The sequence below is a fragment of the Vespa mandarinia genome, chromosome 6, assembly GCF_050613455.1.
Source record: "Vespa mandarinia isolate Hongniang chromosome 6, ASM5061345v1, whole genome shotgun sequence".
In the NCBI taxonomy this organism is placed as follows: Eukaryota; Metazoa; Arthropoda; class Insecta; order Hymenoptera; family Vespidae; genus Vespa; species Vespa mandarinia.
This window is the reverse complement of record NC_140815.1, coordinates 3,330,775-3,347,500: the sequence shown is the minus strand read 5'-3', so window position 1 is coordinate 3,347,500 and position 16,726 is coordinate 3,330,775. Positions and strand designations below refer to the sequence as shown.

The following is a 16,726-nucleotide window of genomic DNA, read 5'->3' as shown; positions in this document are numbered from 1 at the left end:
CATATATATACACATATACATAATATACATGTATATATATATATGTATATATGTATATATATACAAGTTATAACTCGTATTTCAAAGGCTTTTCCTCGAATTTCCAATTCCCAAGAGAATGACGATCGAACACCGAAGCTATATCGAAATGTCATCTGATCGCGATAAAAATTTTTCTTTTAATACTCATACACATTTCCTATTTTTTCTGTACATCAATTATTACGTTCGAATGATACCTTTGTAATGAAGTACACACTTCAAAAATTTTTATGGTTTTTTTATAGAAATTAAAAAAAAAAAAAAAAAAAAAAAAAAAAAAAAAAAAGAAAGAAAAAAGCGCCTGCTATATTATAAAGTCAAATTGGAGAATTCTTTTAAATTTCAAATTATATCAAGAATTAATCTTCAAATAATTTCATGAATAATAAAGAAATTTTAAATATAACGATACCAATAATAATAATAATAATAATAATAATAATAATAATAATAATAAAATACTAAATACAATTTAAGCATTCGTAACGTTCATATATCTCCATCTTATTTCATTAATTCAGCAGAGAATTAATAATCATTTTGTATCAAAATCATCTATATATATATATATATATATATATGTAAATATCAATAATACTTATACTTAAACTTAAATTTTACATTACAATAAAAAAAGAAAAGAAAAATTTGTTTATAGAATATTATGATATACTTATACACATTTTAAATAATTGCAAATATGAATTTTATCATACAAAAAAGAAAAAAAGAAAGAGAGAGAGAGAGAGAGAGAGAGAGAGAGAGAGAGAGAAAAACATTAATAAGTAAGATTCATAGCTCCCAGATTGGTTTATATTTTGCGTGATATATTATTGCAATGTTATGCAGTAAGCGACACGAGACAGGAAGTTTGATAACAGAAAGAAATATTTCGCTTACGAATCGAGTTAAACTATTCCCCTCTCTCTCTCTCTCTCTTTCTTTTACTATCTCTCTCTTTTTTTCTTTTACTATCTCTCTCTCTCTCTCTCTCTCTCTCTCTCTCTCTCTCTCTCTCTACCTCCTTCGAAAAAACTCCATTTTAATATTGAACGCAACAAAACGATAACCCGATTTTATAATAAAATCGTATTTAATTGCAATGAAATTAAACTACGTAGATATCAATTCACAAGTAAGGTATTAAAAAAAATCAGAAAGAAAGTAAAACAAAATTAGTTATGAACAAATTAAACGAATAATTATATTGCAAACGGATGTTACACGTAACTCGTTGTTTATAAAAAAATTTATTTTCTTTTTCTTAGTGAAGTTATTAAAAAAAAAAAAAATAAAAGAAAAAAAGAGAGAAAAAAAATAAGAACAAATTAAATCGAAGTTAACCGAAACAGAGAAAATGATTGTACGTTTGGAAGCATTCGAGTCAGCATTTTTTTTCTTGAAAGTTTCCTTTCTCTGAGGACTAACATAACACGTTGATAAAATGGCAAAGACCAATTCGACGATGAAACGTAAGATCATAAATCAAGATTCGAAAAGCTCTAGCAATATTTCTAACTCGGTAGTCTCCATCGAACGAACTAACATGGGTTCTCGTACAAACTCTCCTCTCTACCTCCTTACTGCTCTCTTTTATCCTCCTTTCCGCCCTCTTCCAATCTCTTCCTCTCTCTCTCTCTCTCTCTCTCTTCGTCTCTCTCTCTCTTTATCTATCTGTATCTATCTATCTATCTATCTCTTCTTTCTTACCGTTTGCTAGAAAAAAATGCTAACACTTCTACCAACGATCAGACTTTGATATACGGACTTCGAACTACGGCTAAGCTAACATCTTCGCGCTTGAACAACTCGAAAAAATTCTTATATGATTGATGGAAAATCTAATCCTTACGTAACAGGTTATTTCGACAAATTTTATGGAAACAATAAAATTAGAAATTAAACAAAAAAAAAAAAAAAAAATTAACTGATTTTCTTTTTTCGTTACGAAGTAGAACGAAATGTTAGATAAAAGTATGGACGAAATTTATTTGAAAAAATTATTTATTATTCTACTTATAAAGTATGTTTGAAATTATTGTGAAAATTATTGTGAAAATTATTTATACTCATTTTGAAAAATAACATTTTTAAGAACATGAAATCATTTCTAATAAATGAAATGCGAAAACAAAAGATAAAATTACATTTATTATTTTAACGCATATTGAAAAGTTATCTTTGATTCGTCATTTTCATTTTCATTGATTGCTACGATCCAAGCTAAAAGTTTGTACATTAATTTTGAATAATATTCTTTGTAAAAATAATATTATATATATATATATATATATATATATATATATATATATAGATAAAATATACGTAAATGAATTATTCAATATTTATGAATAATTAAACATAATTTTAAAGATTTTAATTTATATTTACTCCGGGATTTTTAGAATGATTTATCAATGAATCGAAGAAATATAATAATGACTTATAATATAAAAGAATATATATATATATATATATATATATATATATATATATATAGATAAAATATACGTAAATGAATTATTCAATATTTATGAATAATTAAACATAATTTTAAAGATTTTAATTTATATTTACTCCGGGATTTTTAGAATGATTTATCAATGAATTGAAGAAATATAATAATGACTTGTAATATAAAAGAATATATATATATATATATATATAGATAGATAGATAAAATATACGTAAATGAATTATTCAATATTTATGAATAATTAAACATAATTTTAAAGACTTTAATTTATATTTACTCCGGGATTTTTAGAATGATTTATCAATGAATCGAAGAAATATATTAATGACGAAAAATCGATATATATATATATAATGTTATCGATTAACCTGTTACATATTAATATGTTAATGTTACAATTAATAATGTCGATCAAGACATGGTAAAAGAACATACCTACCTACGTAAATGTCACATATATATATATATATATATATATATATATATTTGTTGATAAATAAATCGCTATATATATATACATATATATACAGAACAATATATGTGTATAAAGAATTAAATATATGTGCGTGTGTATGGACCTCCTACTTTTAATAAGATACAAAATTGAAAAATAAAAGTAAAGATCATTTTCTTTTCAATTAAATATTACAAAATTGATAAATAAATTATTAATTCATTTATTAATTAAAGAATAATTGTTTAATAGTTTTACATTATATAGCATTGTTTATATTCTTCGATAAATAAGAAAATTAAATTACAAAAGAATAATAATAATAATAATAATAATCTCGATGAATCTAAGAGAAACAAGATGATTCTTTTTCGTTCTTTTTTTTTTCTGTTAATCTTTGATAACGTTTAATCTTTTTTTTTTTCTTTAACCTTGTAATTATAATTTATTCAAAACTTAATATCACATGCCAGTATATTTCTTCCTAACTTATATATAGTACTGTGGTAAAATAATATGGTGAAACGATAAAGAAAAAAGATGGCTGACGTTGAAAATATGTAGATTTGAAATGAATTTTCGTAGCTCATTCCTTAAGTGGAATTAAAGCGAAAAAAAATGGTGATATAGTGAGTCGAGTAGAACAGACGATAGGATCAAAGTCACGAAAATCGGATTTCCTAATTGCCAAGAGCAAGATAGCGTGGCGTAGTGGTGTTATCTAAAAAGGGGTAATTCGTAAGACTCTAAGAAGGAATACCATTGATAATATATCACTTTGGAAGAATGCCAATTCGAGCCGTTTGGTAAGACGTCATGATCTTGTCTTTTATATCCCTTCTATAAGCTTTATGCAAGAAAAAGATATATATATATATATATATATATATATATATATATATATCACTTACATATCTACGCATATATTATTGTTACAAAAGAAATATAGTATATATATATATTAAATATATATATATTAATATTATTAACGATATAATTTCTAATTTTGTTATATTGATAATAATAAAATTATCCAGTTATATTATTTATAATATTTTCAATTATTTCTATATGATATAGTTTCTTCAAGAAATTTATTTCATATCAATGGTATTTTCTTTCTTCTCCGATAAGAAATAATGGAATTATTCAATATCTTTACCAATGATATTTAAACGAATCGTCAAGACGTTCAGCGAATAATATTGATTCTTCGTTCGAATCGGAACTATTAATATTTTTTATTTCTCTTTTACTTGAAATTTTGTATTCAATACTTTCATCACCATATATTTCAAATCTATATATTATTACAGTACGAATAAGGAAAAATTATGTAGATATCTTTAAAAAAAAAAAAAAGGAATATCTACTCGATATGTTATCGTTATAGCTCGATGATGACATATAAGTTCACGAAGTAAGATTATGTGAAAATGGTAGGAAAATTGTTATATAAATTCAATGCAGTAAATATATAAAGTAAATATATAAAGGAATATTAAAAATAAAATAAAAAAAAAAAAAAAAAATGAAAGAAAATAAAGAAAAAGAAAAACAATTGCATACTGTATGAACATTGATAGATATTATATAATCATTGTTTTCTTTGCTTGTTGAAGATAATGGGCAAGAAAAAAATAAAACGGAAAAAAGAGAGCAATAAGAAGCAATAATACTCGAAATTAACATAAATTAATTCTTTAATGATTAGTAAAAAAAAAAAAATAAAAAAAAAAAGAAAAAAGGAAATAATAATAATAATATGACGATAAGAAAAAATTGTACACAATTTTTAAAAACTTGTGACATGAGAAATATAAAAATGAAATTGACGGAAAGAAAAAAAAAAAAAAAAATATATATATATATATATATATATATATATATATATAAATTTTTACATTATACTACTTCATTATACAAGTTACAAGTTACAAGTAATAGTAAAGACATAAAGTACCGTCGTGAGAAAGTACAGAAGACGATTAATCGAACACCTACACACGAACGACGACATTTATGCTAAGCTAAATGTTACTTCGAGGCTTGAACTTTGGAAAACAAGCCACGACATGGCACGTTTCACCCTACAACGAAGGATCGTATCCGGAAACGAGCTCGTTTAGAGGGACTCCAGGAGTCAAAGCTACAGAATATAAGGAAAAAGGGAGGGGGAAGGTGAAGTGTTAGGTGCTAGTATACCTTTAATCTTTCCGAACACGCAAATTTAACTTCTAGATGTAATATATATACATATATATGTATATCTATAATATATAGATATATATGTATATATATATATATATATATATATATATATATATGCAATCATGTGTGTGCGTATGCACTTGAGAAAAAAATATGAACGTAAATATGTAGTTGAACAATTCATCTTTTTCCTTTAATTTCATCTAATTTCCTTCTATTTTTTTCTAACTTTAATCAAAATAACTATATATAGCATTATTACACTAGCGTGAATCCTTGGATACAACTTTTTTTTTCTTTTCGAAGTATCTTACAAACTACTATACTCTAATATTTTTTGTTTATTTAGAATGCAATTCATAGAAATTCAATTCATAGAAAAAAAAAGAATATAAAAAAAATATATATATATGTATATGTGTATAGATACATACGTACTTATATATGTACATACTTATTAAAACATTATGTCCTTGTACTATCATTTATAAATAAAAAAGAAAAATAAAAAGATAATGAACGATTAAGTATTGTGCCTTGAACACTCGGTGATTATTACGTAAATGTAATAAATTGTAAGTTCTTGCTTCCCATTATATTCTATCTGCATATATGTATCTCTCTCTCTCTCTCTCTATTTCTTAACCATGACCTTTGTGTCACAGATGACAGTATTACTGCTACCACTTAGCACGAAACAAAGCACGAAGGTAATTATTACACGATAGTAATTATACATTGTCGATGTATCAAGACAAACATATGCATGCATGGATAGTATATTATATATATATATACATACATATATATATATATGTCTCTGAGATTATACTATTATAACAAGGACATGAATGATTAAAACTTCGTAAATCTTTTTAATAATGTTTTCCTGTTATTAGAAGAGTTATAGCATTGTATAAATTTGTGTCGACGATTAGAAAATTTTTTTTCTCATCTTATTAAATTTTCTTTATTTCCTGTTGATAATAATTAGATAGATTATGTTATTATCCATTAAATTTCAAATAAAACTGAATAAGTTCTGTGGTGTTCTTATGTCAAATAATTGTTCAGAAAAATTTCTTTTATCGTCTCATCGATTACGATTGCTCAAATTATTTTGTTGTACTTTCGAACGCATATGTATTGCAATAAATATTTCAGTTCGAATAAAAATCCTTTTCTTTGTTTTTTTATTTTTTGTTCCTTTTTTTTTTTTTTTTTTTTTAATTTTTTGCATTCTGTTGAATAATTAAATGAATTATTGCATTGTTTGAGTCGAAAAATGTGATAATATTGATTTTCGTGGAAGATTCACAATCGTAGTACTATTGGCGCCTGTTTGGCCCAAAACACCAGCTAGAAATTTTATTCTCGTATTTCACTTTGTAATTCAGCTTCATCTGCTTCTCATTGTTATTCTACTTACGTTTGATCTATCTTCTATAAATTCTAAATCAATCTATATCTCTATTTATCTATCCATTTAATAATATCTGAATTAATTTTATGATTCAACGCGTTTTGATATCTTCTAGTTTCTATCTAATTCGTAAATATATTTTGATTGAAATATATTTATTGTTTAAACTATTTAAATCTATTTTTCGTATTAATTCTTTTCTTAATTTATTAATAACAGAAGGAAAATTTAATTTTCCATTGATAAAAATTTATCTTTATTTTTCTTTTTTTTTTTCTTTTTTTCTTTTCTTCTTTAATTGAACTCACATCAGGATGACAAATAATTTTCTTCTACGCGAATGAAGACCAGAAGGAAAAATCTCAGTATGTAAAAATCTCAGTTTATTTTTCATTTGTCGATGATAATAATAATAATTAAAAAAAAAAAAAAAAAAAAAAAAGAAAAGAGAAAGAGAAACGAGAAAATTTTTATAGTGAATTTTCTTCTTTCTTTCTTTTTTTTTTTTTTTTTTTTTTTTTGAATCCAACTAATATCACAGTCCAAAATTAATTTTCTTTTGATGTAATTACGGTTGAGTGAAGGTAAAAAGCTCTTTCAAAGCTTTACACACTAACGATGAAATTGAATGATCGAAGAAACCGCGAAAAACGATAACCTTTGCTCCTTCAAACGTTCCCGTTTTATTTTCGGAAGTTATCGAAAGACGATGTTCGATATGTCTGATACATGCATGCATGTACGTATACATTATGTATAACTTTCGCTTGTTATATAAACTCTTTATTAATAAATGCAGTCAAAATGTAACAAACTTATATATGTATATACACACATAGATAAATATATAAACACATTGATGATATTCATAAAGCACGAAACAATGTTTTGTTTCAATAAAAAAAAAAAAAAAAAAAAAAAAAAAAAAAGAAAAAAAATCTTGTAACATATATATTTTTTTTAATTTTCACAAAGATCTATAAAAATATTATATACATTATATAAAAAAAAATATATATATATATAATATAAATATATATATATAAAATCTTTATTAAATCTATGAAGTTTATTTCAATCAAAAAAAAAAAAAGAATTTTATATAATATTAAATAAACTTATATAATATTGAAATTGTATAGAAATTATTATACTATATATAATACTCATATAATAATTATATATTATATTATTTAATTAAGATAAAAATTGTATTGAAAATATTTCCTTTTAATATTGCTTATCGACTTCAATACAATAGCTTCGAACGAACTTTCGCGCAACTTCAAAGTATACTTCGATCGTGCCAAATTCAGCATCCCTTATGCTGGCGTCTTGGCTTGAAAGTAACGTATCCCTTTTTTTTTTTTTTTTAGCAAGGCTCTTTCTTACAGTTACGTATGTATGGAAGAATATATACAGGGTGTTCCAGAATAAGTAGGAAATATTCTAGAATTGATTTTCGGTATATCGAAGCAATAAAAAAAAAAATATATAAGTAAATAAGTTATTCGAATTATAACGAATTTGATTCTAAACAAATTCTATTCATTCATTATCATAATAAACGTTTGAAATGACCTTCACGCATCTGATTATAAAACTGCAAACTTCTTACCAATGACTATCTTCTTTGATTTTATTGAGCTTCATTCATCCAACGAAAGAATTATTATTCTTATTTATCCGTTTATTACTTTTAAACGTTTGATCAACATTTTATATAAATAATATTTATAATAAAATATCAGTGCGCAAGATAAGTGATACAATCATAATACTTATTTATTTATACTGATCAAAGTATTCATATATAATGATCATTTATTTAATATAATACATATCATCAATTAATTAAAATATTAATCGAATAAATAAAAGTGAAGAATTATTGCGATAGAACATTCGCTATGAAACGTAAAACGAAGTAAAATGTTATGTATGTTTATATGTTTATAAAAATACATATATATATATTTTATTTTTTTTTTTTTTTTTTTTTAATTTTAGATGTCCCGAAGTCACATCTACGATATATCTCACTTATTTTGAGACACACTGTACATATGTATATACGAGCCCGAGTATATAACTTATTCGCGACATAAATTCGTCTACGTTTTCGATTCGAAGAGCATCGTGTCTTTACGATGATGTAGATATACGTATATTTTCTCGATCTTCTTAGGTTATTCTTTTCATGAAAAAGAAAAAAAATAAATAAATAAATAAAGGAAAAGAAAAAAAATAAATAAATAAAAGAAGGAAAAGCAAAAAAAAATAGAAACAAAAAATTAGAAATATTAAAAAGAATTTTATAAATAAATTTTTTATTTTCTCTCTCTCTCTCTCTCTCTCTCTCTCTCTCTCTATCTCTATCTCTCCCTCTCTCTCTCTCTTTCTCTGTGGTGAACAAGATCTATTTTTTTTTTTTATATTTTTCTTTTTCTTCTTTCTTTCATTTTTCTTTTTTCATTTATTCAAAAAAAAAATTTTTTCCACGAATAAAAAACATTTTCCTTTTCTTTTAACGGGCGTCACAACGTAAATTCTATTCTTGGCGTCAGCAATAACTTCCATATGAGATAACGATATTGTCAAGAGAAAATGGCACACGCTTTGTCGTTATTTCGTTCTAGAAAAAAAAAAAAAAAAAAAAAAGAAAAAAAGAAAAAAAAGAAAAAAACCTTTAAGCCTCGAATAATTTTTCCGCCGTGAGTTCTTTGCCAAAATCGACATGATGATAATTTCTTTTTTCATTATAACGATCGTAAAAATATTCACAAAAGGAAACGACGTATGTTATCAGAGTTATAACGCACAATTACTATTTACAACTAGTCGTATATTAATATCTAACAAGGGAATGATTCTTTAATAATTCTTACGAATTATTTTAAAAGAAAAATTTAATAGACGACAATTTCTCAAAAGAAAAGTATTATAAAAAAAAAAAAAAAAAAGAAAAAAAGAAAGAAAAAAAAGAGAAAGATAAAGAAAAAAATACCGCAAAAAACAATTAATTATTTTAAAAGGACAAAAATGAAAAGTCGTTCTATTTCCTACAAAAAAAAAGTCGATCGAATAAAAAAATATTTCTAAAAAAAGAAAAAAGAAAAAGAAGAAGAAGAAGAAGAAGCAGAAAAAAAATACAAAGTTCGAAATGAAATGATTCTCAAGAAAATTATCTGGGACGCGAGACAAATAATAAAGATTCGATTTAGAAAACGTGATAAGTAAGAAAAATTCTTCGAGTTAATTCACGAAAAGAAAATACACACGTACATAGATATTGCATATAGATAGTGGAAAGTTCGTAAAAGAAGACAAGTGAGGGATTGATAAGTATAAGAGAGAAAGCAAAGTCTCGTTTAGCTTATACCAAATACAAGTAAGAAAGAGACAGAGAGACAGAGAGAGAAAGAAAGAGAGAGAGAGAGAGAAAGAGAGAGAGAGAGAGAGAGAGAGAGTAAGGAAAGAGAGCGGTTTGTATAGTGCCGTCAGTCTGACTGGCTACTACTAGTCGTTCACTACTGCCGTCTTATCACGCATTTTCATGGATCTATAGATCCCTTTTAAAAGTAAGACGTGAACACTTATACTATATATATATACCTTTACACAAAGAAAGAAAGAGATAAATGAAACGTCGTTTAAGATTTGTTTTTAATTTTTCTTTCCTCTCTGTCTCTCTCTCTTTCTCTCTCTCCCATTCTCTATCTCTCTCTCTCTTTCTCTCTCTCCCTTTCTCTCTCTCTCTCTCTCTCTCTCTCTCTTTCTCTCTCTCTCTTTCTCTCTATTTTTTACGTCTTTATTTATTTATTAATCTTAAGCTCATGTCTATTTATTGATCAATCTATATCTCTATTGTCAATCGATACTAATAAAGATATAAAAATGATTGAAAGATTAACGAGAAAGTACAATCGATTAGATTTCAGTTCGATTAAATTAAAAGTTTAAAAACTTGATTATCACGATCACTTCCATGTAACTGTGACATTAACTTTCTTTAACTAGTTCAAGGATTTTACGGATTATATCTGAAATAGTATTCAGATATCTACAAGGATATAAGAATGCTTTTCAGAGAAAATTTAGTTAAAAGGTCTACGTGAACTTTGTAATTCCAACATTTTCCATCCAAAGTGTTATTACATCTTTTTCTTTGTGACATTAAAATGGAGGACATTTCAATTCGAGATTTAAAAAAAAAAAAAAAAAAAAAACAAGAAAAATGTTACACGTTTTATAACAAACGAAACAATTATTCTTAATTGTTTTTATCGTTCGTTAAAAATTAACGAAAGAAAATTTGTTTCCTTATAGAAGATGATTAATTAATTCGTTAGATTATTTTCAGATTAATGGAAAAATTACAATGGTATAAGAACTCGCGTATAATGAGTGAAATAAACTACAGTATACGTAATATATATAAACGCAAATATTTTCTATATTTAACTTTTTTGACTTTTTCTCTCTCAAGTTTATAAAAACTTGTTCCGAAGAATTAGTTCATGTTCATGTATAATTCTTAATTGCTCCAATTTTATCTTTGTTAAAGAAATTATTAAAATTATTAAAAAAAAAAAAGAAAATGTCTGTTATACGAAATAAATAAACGATTATATTATTAATGATTCAATAGAAAAATTATTAAAGTCTGAGGATCTTAGATAATAAGTAAAACAAAGTATAGTATAATATACCTACTTTCTCTCTCTCTCTCTCTCTCTCTCTCTCTCTCTCTCTCTCTCTCTCTCTTTTTCCTCTAGTTCATAGAACCAATAGAGAACGCATTCATTTCCTATTGATTCCTACCTCCTCGAGTTTTAGTTCTTCTGTTGAACAAATTATCAAAAATATCAAAGAGAAAAAAAAAAGAAATATGTCCTTTGTCGAAACTAAACAAATTACTATATTATTACCAACTTAATAGAAAACTTACTAAAGTCTAGGGATTTATAGTATAATATATAGTTAAATAATTATCACTACGATTTGTTAATCTTGACAACTTACAACATTTCTCTGAAACATTTTTTGCATTTTAAGTATAATATTTAGGAAAATAATAGCGTGTTGTAATGTAAATGTAACATTTAAATCGGACACAACGTAGATGCAAACCTAGTAACTTTATATATCTATTCTCTCTCTCTCTCTCTCTCTCTCTCTCTCTCTCTACTTATCTCTCTATCTTTATCTATCTATCTATCTATTTATCACTATCTCTATCTCTTTTTCTTTCTTTTTCTTTATCTTTCTGTGGTTTATACAAAGAGCCTATAGTCTCAGGGTCGTTATCTGACCTAGACTTAAATATTATTACTGTCCATAAGTTTAATTATATCTCATTGAACGACCCTAAGAGACATACAAGAATATGCCATTTCCGTAATAATGTGTGCACATACTCATGAAGAGCTGTTAGTATCCTTTTATTCAAAGAAAGAGAGAGAGAGAGAGAGAGAGAGAGAGAGAGAGAGAGAGAGATTGAGAGAAAGATTGAGAGAGAGAGAGAGAGAGAGAGAGAGAGAGAAATACAAAGAGCATTAACCTTCTTGTTCTAAATTAATGATGCTAGATATAAATTATATCACGAACAGAAAAGACTTGCGAAAGGTAAATCATTAATTAACGTTATTTTACGTAAAAGAGAGAAATTACATCATTGATATTAGCATAATAAATAAACAAATAAATAAAATGTTCGAATCATTAATCGCAATTCATTAATTTCAAATGAATTTTTTACACGAGTATAACATATATCCAATTCGTTATCCAAGTTTCAAAACAAATTATATATATATATATATATATATATATATATATTATAATTAACGAAATGTTATAAATTAAGTGTTAAATATTTGAAAACAGTTTTCGTTTTATTTTATGTAATTGCAAATGTTCTCGATGCGAATGATCGTTTTATTCAAATATTATATAATAACATTAAAAATATTTTCAGAAATTCTCTTATTCTTTTTCTCTTTTCAATATAATCATCAATATTACTATTATTATCATCATTATCATCATCATTTTATTAAATTCATACAGATATCATTGTATGTCTTTTAACAAATATATACATACATATTTAAAAAAATATAATAAGTAAATAATTAATATATGTGTGTGTGTGTGTGTGTATGCGTTTGTTTAATTATTTACTCCATATATATATATATATATATATATATACTAATTATTTATTCATGATATTTGTTTAAATATGTATGTATTATTTATTAATAAACATACAAGTATTGTTGTACATATGGTCTCATATTTACTATAAAAGAAGTGGTTCCCAACTGGGGATATAGCTCAGTGGTAGAGCATTCGACTGCAGATCGAGAGGTCCCCGGTTCAAACCCGGGTGTCCCCTAAATATTTTTTTTTCACTCTTTAAAAAAAAAAAAGAACTTAATTGATCCTTCACTTCTGTGTTCGATCGATTACGACATTACGAGTGTTATCGAGTAGAGATATCAATTAAATATGGTCGACTGAACGTGGCAATTAAGGTGAACGACACTCCATTCTCTCTCTATCTATCTCTACTCTATTTTTTCTTTTTTTTTTTCTTTTTTTTTTCCATTGAAAACATAGAGTTAAATGAATTTATATATAAAATTAATTATCCATGCAACATAAAAGACGGCTCATTAAATCTAACATTAAGTATATTATACGGGATAAATCATGTATATGTCATAAGATAGAATCATAAAAATAAAATAGGAATTTTTTTCTTTTACTATCTTTAGTACTATTTGCTATATATACGAAAATTTTTTTTTTTCTATCTTCGTGCAATTATATTAATTTTTTCTATTCCTACAATGAATATCATCAAATTAATAACATGTGTATATAGTATATATTAAATACTATATTTACTTTTAATTCACGTATATATAATTTTTAGACAAAGTAATCCAAGTTTTACAGAATCAACCTATATATATATATATATATATTTCAAAGAATACATATATATACATACACATATATAATACTTGTATATATATTATATATATGCCTATCTATATAAATATATAATTCTATTACTCATGCATCACCCTGTAGAGATCCAATAATGCCACGCTGCTAAAGAATATAGGTTGAACAATGGGTCACTATAAATAAACATTTACAAGATACGATCTTCGATGGCTATCAATCAACGCATACAGTACGACGCTTATTAAACGTCTATTTTCAAAGGCACGTTATTAATATTTGCCATTTTTTCATTTGCCACCGGAAACACTATATCGTTTAGCGATAAACGACTAACTAAGTCAACAATTTTCTGTTATCTATAGTTGGACATATACTTTTTACTCATCTCCGTTTCATCTTCATCGTTCTACTCGAATTCATGAAAACATACTTTATAACAGTTAAACATCGATGATGGAGATGCTCATGTTCAACTATTTAGAATTTCATATTTAAAGCTTGTTCTGAATATCTGAAAATTATGTATAACCTACATACATATGTTAAACGTTGATAGGATATGGATAATTATCGTTGAAATTTACATGCAATAATTGTTACAAAATGTATTTAATAAATTTTTATATATTTAGATATATTTAAATAAATAAATAAATAAATAAATATATATATATATACATATATTTATTTAAATAAATTATATTGTATGTATACGTGTGTACGATGAACTTAAATAACTGGATATAAATAAATAATAAAAGATATAAATACTATATATGCATACATATATTTATATATATATATATATATATATATATATAAATATATATAAATTGCACATTTCAAACCAATAAAGTAAGTAGTCTTCGTTCTAAAGAAAACCACACGGATATTTTTAATGGAAAATGAACCGACGAATTAATTAACCCTTCCGTATACTTCACTTGAGAAGGGAAAATAATGAAAGAAAAAGAGAGAGAGAGAGAGAGAAAGCGAGTCTTGAAGGGACTACTGCTAGTTCAGTTTGAAACCCATCTACAATTCCGTCCTATTTCTGGCCTAGCTCATTTTCATGCTTCTTTCTTAATATTTCTTTCCTCGTTTTCTTCGTGAAAAAGGAAAAAGAAAGAAAAAAAAAGAAAAAAGGAAATAAAAAAGAGAAAATAAAGAAAAGTAAGGAACGAGGAAGTATATCTTACGGTGCCTTTAATCTTTCAATTTCAAACAATGTTTGAGAATTAACGTGATATTTTATCACAACTATCGATTCTATTCTATTTGAAAATCTAAACTGAAGCTACGAACTTTAGGTTAACTTGATATCTTATTCCGAGTTTTCTACTTATATATGTCAACTACTTTATATCCAAATATATATATATATATATGTGTAAGTATATCTATGTATTTCTTACATGGCCGAATATTAGTAGATCTCCTATACGTTATTTTAAATAAATAAAATAAAATTTACGTAATTATAATACAAATTTAAATGATTTCATTGTATTTATATCTTTACTAGAAAAGGAAAGAAAAAATTTAATTTAAAATGTTATTAACAAAATCGATTTTATTATAACAATATTATTGCAATATTTAAATAAATAAAGAATAAATTAATCTTGAAAATGGTGTTGGTTTCAAGTCTCTACGACATTCCGTTTCAAAAATATCGCTTTCGAAAGATTTCCATTCATAATTCGCATGGTACAGCTGTTCATAGTAATAGTAGTAGTAGTAGTAGTACTAGTAGTAGTAGTAGTAAGACCGAGTAAATTCTTGGAATTTATATGGGTCAGTGTGTCACCGAGCTAATTGAATGAAATTATGTAGATAATTATTAACGTAATGTCTTCTATTTACATGAGAATATCTCCGAAACTAAAAATCATAAAAACATGATTCAGGTACCATTTTAAAGGGCAGATATTTCTCTATTTTTTGCCCTATTGTTTATAATTAATTAACTATTTGTTATAAACAATTTCTATAAACAAATTCATACGAATTAAATTCGTCTTATTTTGCCAACAAAAAATTCAGATTGCGAGTGATTTATAAAATTACGATAAATTGATAAGTAATTAATAAACGAATTAATTTTTTATTGAATAAACAATTTTTAAATTATTAATAGTTACGTTTAGGTTCATGGGAATATCTCCGGAACTAAAAGTCATAGAAATTTGAATCGAACACCATTTTAAAGAACACAATTTTCTCTATTATTTCAGCTCATTGTTTATAATTAATTAACAATTTCTATAAACAAATTCTTACATACAAGATTCATTTTATTTTGTCCAACAAAAATTCTAAATTGTTATTGATTTATAATATAACAATAATTTTATAAATCAATAATTTGTATTTTAACAATTTAATAAATAAGACTAAATTGTTACACTCTTACGATTATTAATTAAACTATATTAAATATTAATAAGTTTTGTAAATTTGCAATCAAATTTGATGGTTCAAAATTACTTTTCGAAACTACTATTCTCCAAAAATGTTAGAAGAAATAGAAAAGGAAATAAAAAAGTTTCTATTAAAAATGTTTCACTCTGGTCTACGTTGTTTCTCGATAATTGTCGACGAATTTAATCGTAAAAACTTCAAACCAAACACCACATTAAAAGACAGAATTTTCTCTATTCTTCTAGCGTATTGTTTATAATTAATTAACAAATTGATATTGCGATTGATTTATAAAATTGCAATGAATGAATAAATAATTAATAAACAAATTAATTTTTTATTGAATGAACAATTTTGTTTAGATTATTAATAATCACGTCTTTCATTTAGATAGAAGACACATGAGAATATCTTCGGAAGTAAAAGTCGTAAAAAATTGAAACTAATACACAAATTAAGCGCAAAGTAAGTAAAAGGATAAACACTCTAGATAAAAACAGTGTAAGCAGTTGACGATAGCAATTATAAATATCTGCTAAAGTAATAATTTTTCGACATACATAGGTTAATACTTTTTTCATAGAGATTGTCGAATATATATCATAAACAAATGCAATCAAAAACCTATGATTCCATTTAAGAAAAAAAAAAAATACAGATGACCTTCATACGTCCCTTCACGTTCTTTCACGCGTCCACTTACAAAAAAGTT

At 24.9% G+C, this 16,726-nt stretch overlaps 1 protein-coding gene and 1 non-coding gene across 5 annotated transcripts in view; one reads left to right on the top strand and one right to left on the bottom strand.

The window, feature by feature from the left end:
- The window catches only part of Frmd5 (FERM domain containing), an 85,392-nt gene that overhangs the window by 55,129 nt on the left and 13,537 nt on the right, over positions 1-16,726 (bottom strand). The window lies entirely within an intron of this gene.
- Positions 12,938-13,009, top strand: TRNAC-GCA (transfer RNA cysteine (anticodon GCA)). Its single transcript has one exon. It is a non-coding gene; the product is annotated as a tRNA-Cys (tRNA).